This window comes from Podarcis tiliguerta (genome assembly GCF_965153285.1).
Source record: "Podarcis tiliguerta genome assembly, chromosome: 11".
NCBI classification, from domain to species: Eukaryota; Metazoa; Chordata; class Lepidosauria; order Squamata; family Lacertidae; genus Podarcis; species Podarcis tiliguerta.
The window spans coordinates 11,310,148-11,323,320 of NC_139544.1; positions in this window are offsets into that span (position 1 = coordinate 11,310,148).

Below are 13,173 nucleotides of genomic sequence, written 5' to 3' on the forward strand. Positions count from 1 at the left end.
CTGTTTTTAGTTGCTGCTGTTTTTTTTTACTGTTTTATTACTATTGCACCTGCTGCCCTGGGCTCATTTGAAAGGGCAGGAGATAAGTCAAATAACTAAAAAAAAGTATAAATCAAACAGTGGCTCTCAGGAATATGAATCTGGTTGTGAAAGACATATATATCTACTATTTGCTCTGAGGGACTTCTGGTAGTTCCGTCACTGAGAGACATGGGGAACCAGGCAGAGGTTCTTCTCGGTAGAGGCACCCATTCTGTGGAACACCCTCCCATCAGATGTCAAGGAGATGAGCAACTATTTGACTTTTAGTAGACATCTGAAGGCAGCCCTCTTTGTGATGGTTGATGCTTTATTGTGTTTTTAGTATTTTGTTGGGAGCAGGCCAGAGTGGCTGGGGCAACCCGATCATATGGGCAGTATATTGTTGTTGTACAGTGGTACCTCGCAAGACGAATGCCTCGCAAGACGAAAAACTCGCAAGGCGAAAGAGTTTTTTGTTTTTTGAGTTGCTTCGCAAGACGAATTTCCCTATGGGCTTGCTTCGCAAGACGAAAACGTCTTGCGCCTTTTTCTTAAAACCATCAATGCATGCCTATGGGAAACCGTCAATGCATTTCCTATGGGAAACCGTGCTTCGCAAGACGAAAAATTCACAAGACGAAAAAACTCGCAGAACGAATTAATTTCGTCTTGCGAGGCACCACTGTACATATTGGTCTATGGGTTGTATTCAATGTAGGCCTACTAAGAGTACAGCCATCATCATCATCATAATAATTTATTATTTGTACCCCGTCCATCTGGCTGGGTTTCCCCAGCCACTCCGGGCAGCATCCAACAAAGATTAAAAATACATTAAAATGTCACACATTGAAAACTTCCCTGAACAGGGCTGCCTTCAGATGTCTTCTAAATGTCAGGTAGTTGTTTATCTCTTTGACATCTGGTTGGAGGGCGTTCCACAGAATGGGCGCCACTAACGAGAAGGCCCTCTGCCTGGTTCCCTGTAACCTCACTTCTCGCAGCCAGGGAACCACCAGAAGGCCCTCAGTGTCTGGGCTGGGTTTTGGGGGTAGAGACGCTCCTTCAGGCATACAGGACCAAGGCAATTTAGGGCTTTAAAGGTCAGCACCAACACTTTGAATTGTGCTTGGAAACGTACCTAAGTACATCATGCCCATTAATGTCAGTGGGTCTACTCTGAGTAGTGCTTGCATTGACCATCACCCTGTGCATATACCCAAATGATACTGCCATAAAACAATGCCTGCAAGCCAGTGTGTCATATTATTTGCATAAGACAGCAATCCCAAAAGGAAGCGTTCCATGTTTCTAAGCCAAGCATACTGAAGTAACATGACCGCAGTATGAACCTCACTGAGTGTGGGATGTAGAACAATAAGAGGGGGATTTAGAAACTTGTTCAAAGCCAAGGAGGGCATTGAGGGATACACAATGTCAGCCGCTTAGCTCAGAGGGAAACACAGTGACAGGCGATGCCAAGAAAACAGAACGACTCTGTGTCAGCTGTGCTTTCACCTTTGCGAATGAGGTTTGCTGCAATGTTTCAACCAGCAATATTGACAGGAACGGAGGCAAAGGGACTCAAATGTGCATGAAACAGAACAAGTCTTAAAATACTTGGGCAATCTCAATGAATTCAATCAAACAACTGCCAATGACCTTCGTTCTCTTCCAGTAAACTGGGAAATTTAGAAAGAGACTTGATTTTTAAGAAGCCAGATTAATATCTCAGGTGAACGGCTAGAGGAGGGGAAACAAGTAACAGAGTAATGCAGGTCTGGAATGTGTGTGGGGTTTTTTTTGGGGGGGGGGGCGGTGTTCTAAGCAACAGATAGCTCAGTAGAACATGAGACTCTTAATCTCTGGGCCATGGGTTTGAGTCCAGTGTTGGGCAAAAGATTCCAGCATTACAGGGGGTTGTACTAGATGACACTTATGGTCCTTTCCAAGTCTACAATTCTTTGATTCCATGTCACATGCCAGAACACCAGGGTAACTGATGGACACCCCTTACATTGCCAAGGGGATGAGGAGTGATAATGAAGCCTTCAAGTTTGTGACAAATTTGTATAAAGGAAGTCAAAGAATGGGAAAAATGATCCAGCAAAGGTAGGTAACTTTCCCCATTTTTTCTTTCATGGGAGTGCTTACTTCACCTCAGTGCTCAATGCAACGCTTCTTTGCAAGGCTATTTGCATTTTGAATTAAAAGCCAAGCTCTTCCAATCCAGGAATGGTCATAGTTGTCAAACCATGGCAGATGGAAACGGGCGCTTCTAGCGACTGAGACTACTTGACCCTCCAGAACTGGATCTAGAAGATGTTAGGATATTTCCGTTCCACCTTAAAAGGGAGCAGGCTTTGTGAGTCACAGAGTCTGCATATTTCCTGTTCACAGGAAGTTTATGTTGTGTCTTTGCTTTCGTTTCTCTCTCTGTGCCTGAACACTGAAGCAGGCAGTCATGTTTTTCTTTGTTCTGACCAACGCCGAATAAACTTGTTAATAGTACTCTCCTGCTTGCATCTTTCACTGTGAATTATCTGCTGATAGAGCATGCATCGGCTCTGGAATGTGGCAAGCTATTTCTGGAGCTCGTGTCGTTAATTGCTGATACTGTGTGTCTGCGGGAGATCGATGGACGTGCAGAGACGACGTGGAGTCATGATGGACTTTGTCTCCCTGGCAGTATCCCAACAGAAGCACCCTCAAACTGCAAACCTCCTCCTTCACGGGGAATGCAACTCCATCCAGGGTAGGCAATTGACCAGTTTCTCAGACATGGGAGCTACTCGCCCACAGTGTTTCCATCTTGCCAGGATTCTGGCTCAGCTCATTTTTCTCCATCCATCTCACAACCAAGCCCTGCATGGCCTCTTCTGATTCAGATGTTATGGACCGCCTAGGAGTTGGGGGCACTGTTTGTGCCATGGTTCCACTCCTTCCTCCTGGGCCATGTCCAGAATGTGGTTTGGGGGATGAGTGTATGGACACCTGGGTTGTTGTTCAGCCTGGACTCTAAGGTCCAGCTTCAAGGGCCTTCTGGTGGTTCCGTTCTTGCAAGAAGTAAAGTTACAGAAAATCAGGCAGAAGGCCTACTTGGTAGTGGCATCCTGTGGAACACCCTCCTCTCAGATGTCAAAGAGATAAACATTTCTACGACTTACCATAGACATCTGAAGGCAGCCCCGTATCAGGATGCTTTTAATGTCTAATGTATTGTGTGTTCTTTACCTTCTTTTGGAAGCCACCCAGAGTGGCTGGGGCAGCCCAGTGAGGATGGACGGGGTACAAGTTGTTGCATGTTGAGACCCAGAGACCTCCCCCCTAAATAAAGACACATCGGACTCAAATTTTAGTTTTGGTTTTTGGCAGAATTTAGCCCACAACTTTATTGATTACAGAAAAGTGAGTGGTTGCATAGGCTCTGGTTCAACTAGCTCCCTGCACCCTTGCAGGTAGCGCTGACCCAGAGCTCTATCATAGGTCAGCCAAGGGTGAACACCTGAGGCAAGTGAAAAGCCTGGGGACAGACTCTGTTCACTCCCCAGATGCTCCCCTGGACTCAGGAACGGGCACAACCCTCTTTCAGGGGTTGATCAAACCAAGTTGAGTCCCTAGATTCCATTAACGGAATACCCTTCACATAGGGATGGCGAGACCGTTTTCCATCCCTATCACATGAACCAGTGCCTATCCGCAACCTTACAAGTTGTGATGAATTGTTATGCGGCAGGCGAAACCCAAATGGCACCAGCCAATCAGCCAAGTGGGGAAATCCCTGCCAAGCCCCTGTCCCAATGACAGACGACACACAATGGCATAGCAAGGTCAATCGCAAAATGCCCTAAAATTAGGGAGAGGTGGGCGGGTGTTCCGATGCACGAGCCGAAAGAGGAAGCTCTGGGACACATGCATGGGTTTATATAGGTCCCTCGATCCATTTAGACTGCACCCCATTGGCCAGATGAAACCCAGCAACGAGGGACCTACCAATTGGGTGTTGTGGCTGTCCAACAGACCCACCCACAACCAGGAGATCAGTCTCCAGGTCTCACCGCAACATGTGCCCTCTTTTAGGGAGGACACAATTTGTTCTTATGAAATAGAGCTGAGTGTCATTAGCTAATGGCCCATTTATGCTTCTCATAAGTGGTTCAATGCATCACATCTTGGAGCTGCCTGACATCATAAACATATATGCTGCATGCAACATACATCCTTTCACTGACCTACAGTCCTTGTATGCCTGTTAAAGGCAAGTTATGTGCATTTAGCCAACACAGAGAGTGGAAATAAATGTCACCATTGACATTGTCAGTGTGGAGCTACAGCCTGATGTTGATTTTTAAGATAGATACACTGAAAATATTCACAAACCCCAACAGACACAATATTTTTTAGAACTATTAGCAAAAATCAGGCTGCATTATTCTGAAGTATGCCTTAAAACAACAGAGAAAATGTGCTATTTATTCCGAGTACCTCTCTCCAAAAGCCCACAGCATGTAATTCTGAATACTGATTATGATGAATTTTTCCATCTACAAAAATAAATATTTTAGACATGTATTTGGGAAGGTATTCATTCTTGATAATCCACAAAATACATTGTTCCAGAAACCTTTTTATGTGCAAGTGTATGAATTGAGATGCACACAATTACATTCCATTACTTTACATTTCCCCAGTCTGTTGTTGTCTGTGCAGTTTTAGCACTGCTAGAGACATGATGAAAAGGCTTCAGTTCAGTTAAAGTTAATTCACGGCTATCAGTGAGATCTGACGCAATTTTATTCAGAAGTCCCATTGACTGAATGGGACTCACTTTCGCAAAAGTGTGCATGGAAATAAACAAGTTATTTACAATTAACCTGCTCTGTTGGCCTCTAATGAAACTACAGCTTCAATGCTTTGTGAGCAAGGGTGAGAAATATAGCAGCAACAACAACAACAACAACAACCTTGTACAAACCTGAGAATAAGTCCCACTGAACTCAATAGGGATTACATTTGAGTAAACATGCAAAGGATTGTGCTGTTAGCTGTAACAAAATTTAGCCAGATTAGGGTCAAATTCAACCACCTAGCAAATATATTACAGGATGGATTTTTAAGGCCTTACCGTTGAACAAACAATAAGGCCACCTCCCTGGTTTTTCATTAAAGCTGCTAGAAAACGTGTTCTCCCTAAACGAGAGCATGTGTTGCGGTTGGGGGATACAAGCCACCCTGTTGTTACTGGGCAGATTTGGATAAACCCAAGCCCTTAAGTGGTTAATTTGGGTTACTGGGGAGTTGTGAATGTTGCCAAATTTGGAGGAGGGGTCAGAGGCTTTAAATACAGAACGCACAACACTTGGTGACCTCTTGGCTTTTTGCACTGGATCACCCGCCCACCCTCCCTTTAAGGGGGGGTTTATTGATCACTTGACCTTGCTATGCCTGTCATGGGGTCGTCCGCCTTGCAGCGGGGGCCTGGTAGGAATTTTGCCAATTGGCTGATTGGCTGGTGCCATTTGGTTTTTGCCTACTGCGTAGCAAATCGTCACAACTTGTAAGGTTGGCGGTTAGGCATTGGTTAAATTGGTTGGTGGCGGGGTAAGTGCCTACCCCTCCAATGGTGGTGCGAAAAAGGGAATTCCGTTAAAGGAATCCAGGGGCTTGCCATTCTTTTCGTCCTTGTCCCTGGCATCGGACTTGGGCCGTGCAAGCCCCACCGGAACATGAGGGTGAGAAGTGAGGGACTGATGCCCAGCTTCATTTTCTCACCCAATACTTGTTTCCCACGCTGGCTTCCGTTGGTGTCCGGAAGGCCAGCTCTGTCCCTGAGGGCAAGGACAGATAGTCATAACCAATGCCTAAGCAACCACTCACATTTTTTGTAGTTGTGGCCAAAATTATGCCAAAAACCTTAAACAAAAATTGGATGTGTGATGTGTGACTTTTTTAGTGGGGGGTGGCATTGTGGGACTCAACACGCAACTCATTGTTCAACACCAATGCAGAACTGCATGCTGTAATGTAAATTACAAGTTCATTTACAGAGGAGAAAGAAACAGTGAATTTAGCAAAGGCACTGTCACGGCATTCAGGAAATGGTGCTGCATTTTGTCACATCTTCCTTTATAAAATAAAAGAGGATGATAAAATAAAGGGATGGGGGAGGAGGAAGAGAAAGAGAGTGGCATGGACTTTTTTTTAGATATGAACCTGCTAAGGAGACCCTACTTCAACAGATTCATATAACAAAAATAGAATCTTATAATTGGAAGGTGCCCCAAAAGTCACTTAGTCTGAGCACCTCTGCCCCTGTCATTGTTAGGCCTCTGCTTCACATCCTCTGATGAAAGAGAGTCTATCACCTTAAGAGGCAGCCTGTTCGCTCTTGAACAATTACTAGCAGCAAAGAAATTCTTCCTAATGTTTGGTCTAAATTCTTTTTCTTGTCATTGGGACCTGATTGTCATTTGATTGGCAGCGTCCGCAAGGGCCATTTTCAGCTGGGAGCTACATCAGGTGTTAAATATGACCCCTTCTGGACTGAATTAGGCCCACAGCTTACAACCCAGGGGTACTTCTTTAAAAAAAAATAAAAAATGGCTCAATTTCCACATAACAAATTATCAAACCATATAATCACCTGCATATTTTTTTTTCCTTCCCCCCCCTCCCTCCGCCCCCAAGGACTTCCCTCAGCTCCTCTTCCTGATTTCGCTGCACATATTTTCTCTGCATATTATAAAATTGTATATATCCTTGCATATCTGTCCATCATGTTATCAACAATAAATTGGGGTGTATGTTTATTCAAAACCTGCCATGGAGTCCAGTTCATTTTGTTGTGTTTTTAAATAATTTGTGTAAAGTTCCCATTCCTCCTTGAAGTCACAGTTGTCCTTGTCTCACAATTTGTATGTCAATTTGGCCAGTTCTGCGTAGTTCATCAATTTCTCTTGACGCTGTTCTTTTGTCGGGGTTTCCTCATTCTTCCATCCTTCTGCTATCAAGACTCTTGCCGCTGTTGTGGCATACATAAATAAGTTCTTTATTTTCCTTGGCAGGTCTTGTCCTACAATCCCTAACAAAATGCTTCGGGTTTTTTTATATTTTTAAAAAAACGCAGGAGTATTTCTGAATATACCATGTGATCCCTCTCATACCTAGTGTTATGTACTGAAGTTCTCACCCTGGGCCACCAGGGGGATACTGTAGATAGTTATGCAAATAAGGGATCAAAAGTGACGTTCAGTGATTGGATAGTTTTAGAAAGTTGTTACAGTAACATTGTACTGGAGCTCTATATAAGCAGGCTGACTGAACCCTTCAGTTCAGTTCTGTTCTGGCCTGTGAATAAACAAGAGCTGTTTGAAGAATTGCTGTGTCGTCTGATATGTTCACCCACAACTTAACACCTAGCGTCCTCGCAGATTGGTGAGGGTTAATAATAATAATAATAATAATAATAATAATAATAATAATTTCTTATTTGTACCCCACCCATCTGGCTGGGATTCCCCAGCCACTCTGGGCAGCTTCCACAAAGACCAAAAATACACAGAGAAGGAAGCATTTTCTACCACCAGAGCAGTTTATGGCATGCCATTCATTCTGACACAACATTTCAATAAGTGTCCCAGCTGATGAAACTGGACTTCCAAGCCAGTGGAAAATGTTGTGGCACCCCTCGTTATATTCTCAACACAATCACTTAATATGCATGCACTATTCCCATGACCTGATTTATAGGGCCATAGTTGTGGAAACCTGTGGGGCTCCCAGAATTTTTGCTCTACACATCTCATCATCCCTGAAAATCGTTCATGATGGGATGTGTCATCACTGTAGTACAGGATGCAAAGTTGGAACCACACCATTGAAATTGAAATTCGAAGACCTGAACATGCTTCCATTATTTCTTTAGATGAAGCCATTAAATACTGGCAAAGCCTTCACATATATATAGATAGAGAGAGAGAGAGAGAGAGAGAGAGAGAGTCTATTTATCTGGTTTTTCAATTTAAAATTTTACAGAGATATATCCAACATAAATCATAAAAAAAAGATTCCAAGGAATCTCCTGGACTTCCATCCTCCCCTTTGTGAGTCCTATTATTAATCATTTCCTCTCGCATCTTTTATGATAATCCAAATCCTTTACATCTCCATTGTATCCAGAATTCATCCTTAAACTACAAGTGATATTCCAATCCCACCAATGATTTTAACTGTTTACAATGGTCTTCAATATAAGTTATAAATTTTCCCCATTCCTTGTTAAAATTTTGGTCTTCCTGATTTCTGATTCTTCCGGTCATTTTAGGCATTTCGGCATAGTCCCTCATCTTCCATTCTTCTCTGGTAGGAGAAGAATGGAAAAGCTTTCATATCCTTTCGGCATCTTCCCCCTCCTCCGAAAACAACAAAATAATCATATTGGCAGTTTTTATTTATTTATTTATTTATTTATTTATTTATTTATGTCTTAAGTAGACTCCATGATGAACAGTGTGCGACTTAGGTAATCAGCATAAATTATAATGGCTCCCTGAGGAGATAGTTTCAGTAAACATTCCTCAGGAGAAATTGATGCACAGACTGTGTTCCAGCATCAAATAGATTAGCAAAATACTTATTACTCGCAATTTAAGGCAGAAATACGTAATTATGTGTTTTTGAGGTTTAAAGTATTCCAAACGCAGCTTCACCATAGAGTTGTATAATTGTATAATTGAGTTATGACATTGGCAGTTGTCGTGTGAGGTCCAGCGCTGAGGGCCTTCTGGTGGTTCCCTCAATGTGAGAAGCGAAGTTACGGGGAACCAGGCAGAGGGCCTTCTCAGTAGTGCGCCCTCATTGTGGAATGCCCTCCCATCAGATGTCAAGGAAATAAACAACTATCTGATGTTTAGAAGACATCTGAAGGCAGCCCTGTTTAGGGAAGTTTTTAATGACTGATGTTTTAATGTATTCTTAACCTTTTGTTGGAAGCTGCCCAGAGTGGCTAGGGAAACCCAGCCAGATGGGCAGGGTATGAATAAATTGTTGTTGTTGTTTGTTAAAAAATATGCAATTCCTTTCCTAATGATCCTTAGCAACTTTTTCACTGCTGTATCACACCAGGTCGACGAGCGTATATGTGAATATATACATTGCTTCATTATTACTCCTTGCTTCAGTATCCAATACTCTCTTGGGCTTACAGCATTAGTAATGCAAAATTACTAAATTTCATGTATGTCCGTCCTACACGATAAGCGCTTCAATTAAATGAGAAAAAAGGGTGCATAGGGAGCGGTAGAAGACACTTCAGCTCAGCTTTCATCAGTCACACAATACAAACATCTCAAAGGACGAGCCGTGAGCACATGTTATTTAGGGAAACCAGATGTTCCATTATAAGTGAATTTGAAGGAATTAGTGTCTTCATCCTGGGATTACTGGTAAACTGTAAAGAAAAGGATGGCAAAAATATTCCAAAGCATTTTCAGTTGTGGTTATTATTTACTGAACATAAAGCTCCTTGGAACTTATATATCAAGGACCAATTCACACAACCTTTTATGTTCTTAATTTTAAAATGAACTTTTTTTACATGTAAGGCTTTTATCTGCTTTTTTCATTGTTTATCCTGTATTTGTACCCCACCCTGGGATCATATTAGAAATTTTGTGTGAGAAATTTTATTGAGTTAATGTCGACTTTTTGAGCCTATCAACCTGTTTAAAGTTATATTTTATCACGAGTCTTGTAAACTCTTTTAACTGAGAGCCAGAGCACCAAAAAGCATGTGAGAGGCTATATGCAACCTGGACCATGTAACTCCTGGATGATATTATTATTTATTATCATTATCATTATCATTATCATTATCATTATCATTATTATTTCTAGTGTGAGGTTTTTCCAATGCTCTTATAATAAACGCCATTATTCTTAAGATATGCCATTATTCTTAAGATCTAGAGGGTCTTTTCCAAGTTATTCATCAAACCAATCTTCAAAACCAAATTTTGAAATATTTCTTAATTTATTACGCCTAATTTGCACCCAGGTTCCCTCTAATTGTAGGTAAGAGGCAATAAATAATACCTCTTGAGCACAGTTTCAATGGAGCTCTGCAAAGCTGCCATCAAGGCAATGACAGAATGGCCCAACCTCACTGGTGTGAAAAGAAATGCCAAAAAAAGTATCTAAATCTGGGAATGACTCATCCACACTGTGTAGGCTTTCTCCCATCCTGTGAAAGGTCAAGCCTCCTCCTTGATCGTTATGGGCAGATATCTATTTTAGGCTCAAGATAACAGCTATGAAAGTAAGATAGCTGATGATTGCTGAGAGGTTCAGCAAATAAATTGTAGATGCCCAGGACTTGCGTGTTTAGACCTTTTAACCTCCCCCCTAAATAAATTCAGACAAGACTCAAATTTTGGTTTGGTTTTTTGGCACAATTTACGCGACAACTTCATTGATTACAGCAAGTGAGTGGTTGCATAGGCTCTGGTTCGACTAGCTCCCTGCACCGTGGCAGGTAGCGCTGACCCAGGGCACCAGCATAGGTCAGTCAAGGGTGAACACCTGGAACAGCGGAAAGTCGGAAACAGGCTAGTCCACCACCCAGAAGTCCCCCTGGACTGAGACATGGGCACAACCCCACTCAGGGTTGACCAAACCATTGAGTCCCTGGATTCCTTTAACAGAATACCCTTCACATAGGGATGGCAAGAGCATTCTCCCATCCCTATCACCTGAACCAGAGCCTATCTGCAACCTTACAAGTTGTGACGATTTGCTACGCGGAAGGTGAAACCCAAATGGCAACAGCCAATCAGCCAAGTGGGGAAAATTCCTGCCATGCCCCTGTCCCAATGACAGACGACACACAACGGCATAGCAAGGACAAGCGCAAGCCCTAAATATAGGGAGAGGTGGGCGGGTGTTCCGATGCACTGGCCCAAAGAGGAAGCTCAGGGTCACGTGCATGGGCATATATAGGTCCCTCAATCCGTTTGGCTAGCGTCCCATTGGCCTGATTAAACCCAGCATCGGGGGACCTACCAATAGGGTGTTGTGGCTATCCAATCGTACCCACCCACACACAGGGTTTGGTTGCTAGGTTGCACCGCAACAGGTGCCCTTTTTGAGGGAGGACATGATTTGCATTTCATGGCATTTTTATGAAGTGTGCATCTGTCACTTTCTTGAATAATGTCACCTCCCGCCCCTTGAATTTCTTTTCTTTGATAAGTTAAAATTCCAAACCACGTTAACACCACGCCAAAGAGCAAACACCCATAGCTCAATTTTCTACAGCTGAAAAAACACTTTGGTAATTAAACTTAACAGGGCTAGCTTTTCAGAGACCACTTATTTCTTGATTAAATCCAAGAGCAGTCTTGCCCTTTCTTTAAAAAAGAGAGAAAAGAAATGTGCATACAGCACTCAAGAAAGACCACATTCATTTTTATAGCCCTTCATTAAGAAGAATAAACCTTTAACAGTGTTAACTCAGTAAGCTCATATTGTGGTTCAATATCCTCATGCAGTCATCTAAAACAACAAATCATTTACCAAAGGATGCTTCAGAGCTGTGCTTCAGTTCATTTGCTATGCTTCGGAAATGAAAAGAAGTGGAACATTACAAGACTGATTTTGTTCAAGAAGTGAGGCCCAAAATATTTCAGGATCCTAGATTTTTATCCCTCAGACTATATTTTGAAGGGGGGGGGGGAATGAACGAATTCCTATGCCCCACAAATAACTCAGAGATGCATTTTACATAAAAGCACACATTCTACTCATGTAAAAACACACTGATACCCAGACCATCCACGGGCCAGATTGAGAAGGTCCACATCCACCCCCGGGCCTTAGGTTGCCTACCCCTGGATAAGAGTTTTTTTTTAAAAAAAAAAAATATGTATTTTTATTAAAGATTTTCTTGATTCACAAAGGTATGTGCAGTGTCTCTCTCTTGTATTTTTTTCCCATGTAACCTTTTTTTTTTTTTTTTTACAAATCAGTTTCATCTGTTGAGACGTTAGGAAGAATGGGGGAAAGAGGTGGAGGCAGGGAAAGATGAGTGGGGGTGGTGTCGGGTGGTGATGTTTTTATTTTACTTAATATATGTGGGGTTTTGTTTCAGCATTGCTTGTGCAGGTTCTCTGCTGTTCACTTGTGTTCCTTTGGTGGTGAGAGAGGTTGGGGTTGGCCTAGGGTGTGGTTGTTTGTTTGTGATTGGCTGTGGTGATCTTTGTCTTCGTGTGTGAGTGGGGTGGGTGGGTGTTTTGGATCAGGTTAGCCATATTCATTTGTATGCTGTTGGTGGATTTCTGCCATTGTCTTGTTGGGCTGTGTATGAGATAAAGGGGAGCCATACTGGGGTGAAGGCATCTTCTTCTATTTGTCCCTGTGTCAGTTTCAGTTTATTGGTTAATTTTTCTAGTAGGGCTGTTTCCCATACTATTTGGTACCATTGGTCCATGCTTACTCCTGACAGGTCTCTCCAGTGTTTGGTTTATGGTGTTTCTGGCTGCTGAAAGTAGGTGGGTTATGAGTTCTTTGTGGTGTAAATGGGCATTGTTGTCTTGGAAAATGTTTAGTAGGGCCAATTCTGAGGTGATTTCTAATACTTGCTTGGTTATTTTACATATTTCTCGTATGGCTGTTGTCCAGAATACTTGGAGTTTTATCTAACATTTGAATTCCTCTCCCTGTAGGGTCAAAGGAAATGGATCTGGTTGTCTGGCACTTTGAGAAAGATGGAAAGGGAGCCGAGTGGAAGTGATTGGGTTGAGGCTAAAAATAACACATGCTTTCATGGTTACAATAAAGTGATGCAATCTGAATACATGGGTTCCAATTCTTATTCTCCTGAAAGTAGTTACAATTATTGAGAAGTTGAACAAACACTGATAAGGCACAAGGATACAAAGGGGTCGATTCCATTTGCAAAGATGCCACATGTCGCAATTGCAATAAGGGTCACAGTAAGGATTCACATTTACAAGTAGTAAAGACACAATTACAAGAGGAAAAAAGCAAAAACTAGATACAATTTAAAATTAGGTAAAAGGTAAAGGTACCCCTGCCCGTATGAGGCAGTCTTGACAGACTCTAGGGTTGTGCGCTCATCTCACTCTAGAGGATACA